The following is a 9,528-nucleotide window of genomic DNA, read 5'->3' as shown; positions in this document are numbered from 1 at the left end:
GACCAGTAGTGCTTCAAATCATCTGATATTGTAGCAAACTACAGTTCAGTCAATGAGCTTTAGGTTTACAGTTTCATCATTAGTTTCATGCATCATTTTCTTAACCGCACACAGCTAGGCTACTCACTATCTACTAAACTTGCAATTAGATTATGAGCTCGAGGTTTCAAACGCGTGATAGTTGACGAGGGCGCAGCCCGAGGTCAACTATCTCGCATAGAAATCGAGAGCGAATAATCTCTCTTTTTTTTTTAGTATAGATCTACCGAGTCGTTCAAAAACGTTATCTAAATCCTCTTTACAGACACTTCGAAAACGCCAAGAAGCGGCCGTATTTTGTTAGCAAGGCTCAACAAAAGGTACACTGCTACGCTGCTCACTATCTATAAATCTACTAGCGTTCTATTACGAATGCTGTTCTCTGATTGGTTATGCTACTCACTATCTATTCTGTGATAGATAGTGAGAAGCGTAGCACTGTGCCCTTGTTAACAAAATGACGGCCGCTTCTTGGCGTTTTCGAGGTGAGTAACGTAGCCAATCAGAGAACGAGTTTCGTGATAGAACACAAGTAGTTTGAAACTAATTAACAACAGGGCTACGGGGCAATAGCCCATGAGGCGATGAGGCGAAGCCGAACAGTGGGCTATTGTCTACCCGTGGCCCTTGAAGGCGAAGGGTCTAATACACCAATTTCGATATATTAAAATTCAGCCCAAAACAATAGACCCCAGTACGAGGCTCTGGGGAATAACTACAGAGTTTGTGGGGTTTATTCCCCAGAGCCTCGTGCTTAGGTCTATTGTTTTAGGCTGAATTTTAATATATGGAAATTGGTCTATTGTTTTATAGTATCACCTAACTAGTCGGACAGAAAAGGCAGTAATAAAGTTAGCAAATGCAAGTTGAAGAAATATTTATTTGGGAATAAAACGAAAGAAAGCGTCACGCTCGATTGCGCCAATTTCGCTACTCGAGGACTAATACTAACAGTCCTCCAGTAGCGTAACCAATTAAAGTGCAGGATTTGCATTAGTCCACTAGTTGGGTGATACTAATTTCCGATATATCTCAAACTTTAAAAGAATTTAACTTTAAAAAACTTTATTTAACTTTAAAAGAATTATCGACTTTAATTATTAACTTTATCTTTAAAGAATTAAACGAAACTCTTCAAAGAACTTTGAGATTTTTTTCTTCCAATTGTATCGAAGTTAGGAAAACCGTGTTAAGACTTTGCACCAAAACAGCCATATGTACTTTGATTTCACACCTCCAAAAGGCCTTAAAATCACTCCGAACGATGAAAAAACAAAAATAGAGAGAGGAGAGCAAGAAAAGGAAGATAGGAGAGAGGAGGAAAAAAAATTGACATTCCTTTTAGTTTTTAAATCGTCTACTTTGGAGATGGTAACTGGCTAGGAAAAAAACGCATGATTTCTTTAACACTATTTTCATTAATCCTGACAAAAATAAATTTTTTAGTTTTATTTATTTTACCAGTTCTTTTTTTGTCCTTGTCGATTCTTGTAAACTCTTCTAATATAATTAATCTATAACTACTTTTACATTGTGGCTGAAAAGCCACTATGGGGGAGCTTCAATAAACGTATGTATCTATGTAGACTTGCTTCATAATATGGTAATTTTTTTTTGTCACCGAATTCTGGAAAATGACGCTACTTCAAATAGACGGGAAAAAGTTTCTTTGTTTTCAATTAATCATCTGAATTAATTGCATGTTCTTAGGACATATTATCGCCATGCAGTTATCGACCATTGTGGCCATTTTTTGGGGAAAGAAACAACGAAGTTGCCAAATATCACTGTATAGCAAAGATATCAGTAACGTCACCTATTGTTATTTAAAATATGCCAACCAAAGAACTACTAGGTGATGAAACAAAGAGTTTTTTTGTTTAACGTTTTTAACATTTAAATAACAAAGACAATGTTTGTAAACAAATATTTTCGCTATAGTAAGAATAACGACTAGGAAATGAATTACCGTCACTCCGTGTAAGCGCACCTGAAGTAACACTTACTGCTATGCAAATAAGTAGAATTTAAGCACGCACCTTCGCGGGAAAGTGGCTCATTTGCATTGATTAAAATTCAAAATTGATAACATTATTTTATTCTACCATGCGCTCATCAACACACTTAAGTTTTCAAATTTAATTTCATAACGGACTCGAACGGCTCAAAAATGAACAAATGAGCAACTTTTGAACAAAGTTTGGACAGCTTCGCGTCATGTTAAGTTTACTGTTAACCGCCACGATGAGGTTTTAAAGAACGAAGGAGTATGCTCCATAGAGACTGTTACCACAAGATTCACTTGGACACTGAGCAAGATCCTTCGCTTCTCCGAACGAGTTCGACATGAGAGTTGATCGAACTTCGATTGATAATCATGGCAACGTTTATTCAAACAGCGCGATCTCAAAGTTATTAATTACACGCTGGATCTGCCGTTCTCAGAATTTCCAGGATTTCATAATTGTACTTTACCAGTCTTCGCCATCAGCCGGCAAACTGTGATGAAATGATACATTTTCCTTCGCCGATTTTACTTTCTTCACAAAACCTCTGGATCCAGTTATCAACCTGCCGAGCGATAGACTCGAGAGACCTAGAAGAAAAACAATCGGAGGAAACGGCTAAAAAGAGGTAACGGGAACTTTTCATTCTATTTTATGAACACAATGTCGTTATTTTTCTTTTCACATTTTTACGAAATATGTTGTACTTTTACGGTCGCAAAAGTGCTCCGCAATTGACACAACCATACTGGAACGTTCCCCTGTAATAATTTTTTTGATCATTTCCTGAAACTATCCTGAACAACTACCACTATGACAAAACATAAAATAAATAATTTACTCTGATCTCGATTTCTAATGCATACAATCACTCGATGCCAGACAGCGAGTTTTGCGCTCTTTAATTCTTTTTTCTAACGAGACGAATGTTTTATCAGTAAACTAATCATTCCGAAAAGCTACCAAACGACATCCAAACATTTCCGTACGTTTTCATTAACAACTTTGATTGCTAACGGTTAACATGTACATTATTTTCTTTATATCAGGAAAGCTACGCCCTGGTTACAGTTTGGTACAACATATTATACCGTAGGAGTGGAAATAGGACAGCCAGCCAACAGACTGGTTAAAAAAAAAGATAAAACTAACGAAGCTCAGTAGTCTTGACCGACATACAAACATCGATATTCCTGGAGAAATCATTGGAAAGAATTAATTTACGGATCATTGAGGTTCCACAAAGCCATCAGCAACTAGAGAAGGGGATCATTTTTTTTTTTAACGTACCGTGACCGTGAACCTGGATCAATTCACAGCATCTGTTCAGGTAAAAATTAGTGACTTTCTCCTTAGTTACGACGGGACTATCAACGAATTGTCATGCATTTCACTAAAATTATTAGATCGAACAAAACCCAACTAAAGGTATGATGTTACTCCATAGAAAAAGCATTTGATTTTACAATGTTATCCAGTACCTAAGACGATATCTTTCCACATCAAATAAAGGGTCTAGGATTATAACTTAACTTCAAATAAGAAACAAACGATCAAAAAAAAAAAAAAAAAACACAGCCAAAAAAAAACAAGCAAACAAACAAACAAACAAAAAAAGAATCAACTATTTCATTGTAAAACTTAAACATTTGTTAAAGTTAACAAATAAAAGCAAACAAAACTGTTTTATTATAAATACTTGACCTATGTAAAACAAAACATTCAAATATTGAAATTAAAATTGCTGTAAACGGGATTCAAATCCATTCAAAGAGGCAATTCCCAGCTGGGTCAGTGGAGAGTTTCACACGTTCCACTTAACATGAACGGGATTCAAACCCATTCGAAAATGTATTTGCCACCTGAATGGAGAGTTTCACACCCTCCACCTAAATTGAACGGGATTCAAACCCATTCCAAGATGAAATTTAAAGCTGGGTCAGTGGGGAGTTTTCTTTGCGCCACTAAAACGGAATTAAAAAATGCATTCGCCAGCTAAATGGAGAGTTTCGCACGCTCCACTTAACATGAACGGGATTCAAACCCATTCAAAGCTGTCATTTTCAGCTGCGCCAGTGGAGAGTTTCATTCGCTCCACTTAACATGAACGGGATTGAAACCCGTTCGAAAATGTATTTGCCAGCTAATTGAAGAGTTTTAAACGGTCCAATTAACTTGAACGGGATTCAAACCCATTCGAAGATGTAACAGTCTTACCCTGGGGCAGTGAAGAGTTTCACACGCTCCACTTAACATGCTGGGGATTCAAACCCATTCGAAAATGTATTGGCCAGCTGAATGGAGAGTTTCGCGCTCTCCACTTAACATGAAGAGGATTCAAACCCATTCGAAGATGTAACAGTTTTTCGCTGGGGCAGTGGAGAGTTTGACAAGCTTCACTTAACATAAGGGGGATTCAAACCCATTCGAAAATGTATTTGCCAGCTGATTTGAAAGTTTCGCGCGCTCCACTTAACATGAACGGGATTCAAACCCATTCGAAGATGTAATTTCCAGCTGCGTCAGTGGGGAGCTTCATTCGCTCCGCTTGACATGAACGGGATTCAAACCCTTTCGACAACGCATTTGCCAGCTAATTGAAGAGTTTCACACGCTCCACTTAAATTGAACCGGATTCAAACCCATTCAAAGATGTAACAGTTTTATACGCTGGGTCAGTGGAGAGTTTCACACGCTAAACTTAACATGAAGGGGATTCAAACCCATTCAAAAATGTATTTGGCAGCTGAATGGAGACCTTGGTGCGCTCCGCTTAAGATGAACGGGATTCAAACCCATTCGAAGATGTAATTTTCAGCTGCGTCAGTGGGGAGTTTCATTCGCTCCACTTGACATGAACGGGATTCAAACCCTTTTGAAAATGCATTCGCCAGGTAATTGAAGAGTTTGACACGCTCCACTTAACATGAAGGGGATTCAAACCTATTCGAAGATGTCACAGTTTTACGCTGAGGCAGTGGAGAGTTTCACACGCTCCACTTAACATGAAAGGGATTCAAACCCATTCGAAAATGTATTTGGTAGCTGAATGGAGAGGTTCTCGTGCTTCACTTAACATGAACGGGATTCAAACCCATTCGAAATTTCAGCTGCGTCAGTGGGGAGTTTCATTCGCTCCACTTAACATGAAAGGGATTCAAACCCATTCGCAAATGCATTCGCCAGCTGAGTGGAGAGTTTCACACGTTCAACGTAAATTCAGCGGGATTCAAACCCATTCCAAGATGTAATTTTTAGCTGGGTTAGTGGAGAGTTTCATGGACTCCACTTAACGTGAACGGGACTCAAACCCATTCGACAATGCGTTCGCCAGCAAATTTAAGAGTTCACACGCTCCACTTAAATTGAACGGGATTCAAACCCATTCGAAGATGCATTCCCCAGCTGGGTGGAGAGTTTCGCGCGCTCCACGTAGTGCTTGTTTACTTTGACGTCCCGAGGTAAGGTTGGTCGATGAACTCGGTGCTTCCGTACCATTTGTTGGAAACCACGCCACGCAGGTAGCATGAGTACCATGCGTCCATCCTTTGGAAACATGAGTCCAGAGGGTCGCAATAATGTGGTTCATGAATTCTGACTGGGTCAGTACTCATCGCAGATGATTCGTACTCAGCTGAACCAGAGGATTGTGGCTGTTTTCAAGCAGGGGTTGTATACTGTCGCGCTCTTTCGCGCGTGAGCGAAAACACGTTATATCTTTAAAATTAAATAACTTATAGCACTTAACATTAGACCGCGAAAGAAATCTACGTTTAATATCAGTGATGGAGAAAGGATAGGATATAGGTGGTAAAGATAGCGACATCAATAGTGTTTAGCCATGAAAGGGTTTAATTAAAAATTTGTTGTAAGGGAAGGAGGGAGAGAGAGAAAGAGGGTATTACCTAAGAGCCTAGAGATAAAATAGAGATAAAATACCTCTGCTTAAAAAGACGGGGACATGAATGGTTTACAGTTAGACTGAATTCAGTTGAGCGTTACGACACGTCTTCTATTAGCTTTGGGACTCCTTATCCATTTCGCGGAAATAATAAAAATACAGCAATAGATAGCATTTTTCACTGACAGTTTGATATCTTTTTTCGAGAGACGCGAAGGAAAGTGTTTCCCAGGTTGATGAAAAATCAGGACTGGATACTACATGAAAGGTGACAACGAGAGGAATCTGAGGGTAAGTTGAAAACTTTCGCGAAGGTGAGAATATAATCGGTCATCAAATTGTAGAAACATATAAATATTCAAAAATGCGCATCCGCCAGCTCTGAGAAGAGTTTCACACGCTCCACTTAACATGAACGGGATTTAAACCCATTCCAAGATGTAATTTTCAGCTGGGTCAGTGGAGAGTTTCACACGCTCTACTTAACATGAGCGGGATTCAAACCCATTCGAAAAAGCATTCGCCAGCTGAATGGAGAGTTTCGCACCCTCCACTTAACATGAACGGGATTCAAACCCATTCGAAGATGTAATTTTCAGCTGGGTCAGTGGAGAGTTTCATTCACTCCACTTGACATGAACGGGATTCAAACCCTTTCGACCATGCATTGGCCAGCTAATTGAAGAGTTTCACACGCTCCACTTAAATTAAACGGGATTCAAACCCATTCAAAGATGTAACAGTTTTATACGCTGGGTCAGTGGAGAGTTTCACACGCTCCACTAAACATGAAGGGGATTCAAACCCATTCGAAAATGTATTTGGCAGCTGAATGGAGAGTTTGGCGCGCTCCACTTAACATGAACCGGATTCAAACCCATTCGAAGATGTAATTTTCAGCTGCGTCAGTGGGGAGTTTCATTCGTTCCACTTAACATAAAGGGATTCAAACCCATTCGAAAATGTATTTGGTAGCTGAATGGAGAGGTTGTCGTGCTTCACTTAACACGAACAGGATTCAAACAAATTCGAAAATGTAATTTTTAGCTGGGTTAGTAAAGACTTTCATACGCTTCACTTAACATGAACGGGATTCAAACCCATTCGAAAAAGCATTCGCCAGCTGAATGGAGAGTTTCGCACCCTCCACTTAACATGAACGGGATTCAAACCCATTCGAAGATGTAATTTTCAGCTGGGTCGGTGGGGAGTTTTATTCGCTCCGCTTGACATGAACGGGATTCAAACCCTTTCGACAATGCGTTTGCCAGCTAATTGAAGAGTTTCACACGCTCCACTTAAATTGAACGGGATTCAAACCCATTCAAAGATGTAACAGTTTTATACGCTGGGTCAGTGGAGAGTTTCACACGCTCCACTAAACATGAAGGGGATTCAAACCCATTCGAAAATGTATTTGGCAGCTGAATGGAGAGTTTAGTGCGCTCCACTTAACATGAACGGGATTCAAACCCATTCGAAGATGTAATTTTCAGCTGCGTCAGTGGGGAGTTTCATTCGCTCCACTTGACATGAACGGGATTCAAACCCTTTCGAAAATGCATTCGCCAGCTAATTGAAGAGTTTGACACGCTCCACTTAACATGAAGGGGATTCAAACCTATTCGAAGATGTAACAGTTTTACGCTGAGGAAGTGGAGAGTTTCACACGCTCCACTTAACATGGAAGGGATTCAAACCCATTCGAAAATGTATTTGGTAGCTAAATGGAGAGGTTGTCGTGCTTCACTTAACACGAACAGGATTCAAACAAATTCGAAAATGTAATTTTCAGCTGGGTTAGTAAAGACTTTCATACGCTTCACTTAACATGAACGGGATTCAAACCCTTTCGACAATGCGTTTGCCAGCTAATTGAAGAGTTTCACATACTCCACTTAAATTGAACGGGATTCAAACCCATTCAAAGATGTAACAGTTTTATACGCTGGGTCAGTGGAGAGTTTCACACGCTCCACTAAACATGAAGGGGATTCAAACCCATTCGAAAATGTATTTGGCAGCTGAATGGAGAGTTTGGTGCGCTCCACTTAACATGAACGGGATTCAAACCCATTCGAAGATGTAATTTTCAGCTGCGTCAGTGGGGAGTTTCATTCGCTCCACTTGACATGAACGGGATTCAAACCCTTTCGAAAATGCATTCGCCAGCTAATTGAAGAGTTTGACACGTTCCACTTGACATGAAGGGGATTCAAACCTATTCGAAGATGTAACAGTTTTACGCTGAGGTAGTGGAGAGTTTCGCACGCTCCACTTAACATGAAAGGGATTCAAACCCATTCGAAAATGTATTTGGTAGCTGAATGGAGAGTTTCTCGTGCTTCACTTAACATGAACGGGATTCGAACCCATTCGAAATGTAATTTTCAGCTGGGTTAGTAAAGACTTTCATACGCTTCACTTAACATGAACGGGATTCAAACCCATTCGAAGATGCATTCCCCAGCTGGGTGGAGAGTTTCGCGCGCTCCACTTAGTGCTTGTTTACTTTGACGTCCCGAGGTAAGGTTGGTCGATGAACTCGGTGCTTCCGTACCATTTGTTGGAAACCACGCCACGCAGGTAGCACGAGTACCATGCGTCCATCCTTTGGAAACATGAGTCCAGAGGGTCGCAATAATGTGGTTCATGAATTCTGACTGGGTCAGTACTCATCGCAGATGATTCGTACTCAGCTGAACCAGAGGATTGTGGCTGTTTTCAAGCAGGGGTTGTATACTGTCGCGCTCTTTCGCGCGTGAGCGAAAGCACGTTGTAACTTTAAAATTAAATAACTTGTAGCACTTATATAACATTAGACCGCGAAAGAAATGTACCTTTAATATTAGTGATGGAGAAAGGATAGGATATAGGTGGTAAAGATAGCGACATCAATAGTGTTTAACCATGAAAGGATTTAATTAAAAATTTTTTGTAAGGGAAGGAGGGAGAGAGAGAGAGAGTATTACCTAAGAGTCAAGAGATAAAATACCTCTGGTTAAGAATACGGGGACATCAGTGGTTTAAAGTTAGACTGAATTTAGTTGAGCGTTACAACACGTCTTCTATTATCTTTGGGACTCCTTATCCATTTCGCGGAAATAATAAAAATAGGGCAATAATAACATTTTTCACTGACAGTTTGACATCTTTTTTCGAGAGACGCGAAGGAAAGTGTTTCCCAGGTTGATGAAGGATGAGGACTGGATACTACATGAAAGGATGCTGAGGGTGAGTTGAAAAGTTTCACGAAGGTGAGAATATAATCAGTTATCACATTGTAGAAACATATATATATATTCAAAAATGCGCATCCGCCAGCTCTGAGAAGAGTTTCACACGCTCCACTTAACATGAACGGGATTTAAACCCATTCGAAAATGTAATTTTCAGCTGGGTCAGTAAAGAGTTTCACACGCTTTACCTAACATGAACGGGATTCAAACCCATTCGAAAAAGCATTCGCCAGCTGAATGGAGAGTTTCGCACCCTCCACTTAACATGAACGGGATTCAAACCCATTCGAAGATGTAATTTTCAGCTGGGTCAGTGGGGAGTTTTATTCGCTCCGCTTGACAT

Source organism: Orbicella faveolata, unplaced genomic scaffold (assembly GCF_042242905.1).
Source record: "Orbicella faveolata isolate gen_17 unplaced genomic scaffold, um_ofav_v1 contig_24, whole genome shotgun sequence".
Taxonomy (NCBI): Eukaryota; Metazoa; Cnidaria; class Anthozoa; order Scleractinia; family Merulinidae; genus Orbicella; species Orbicella faveolata.
Note: the sequence above shows the minus strand (reverse complement) of the source record.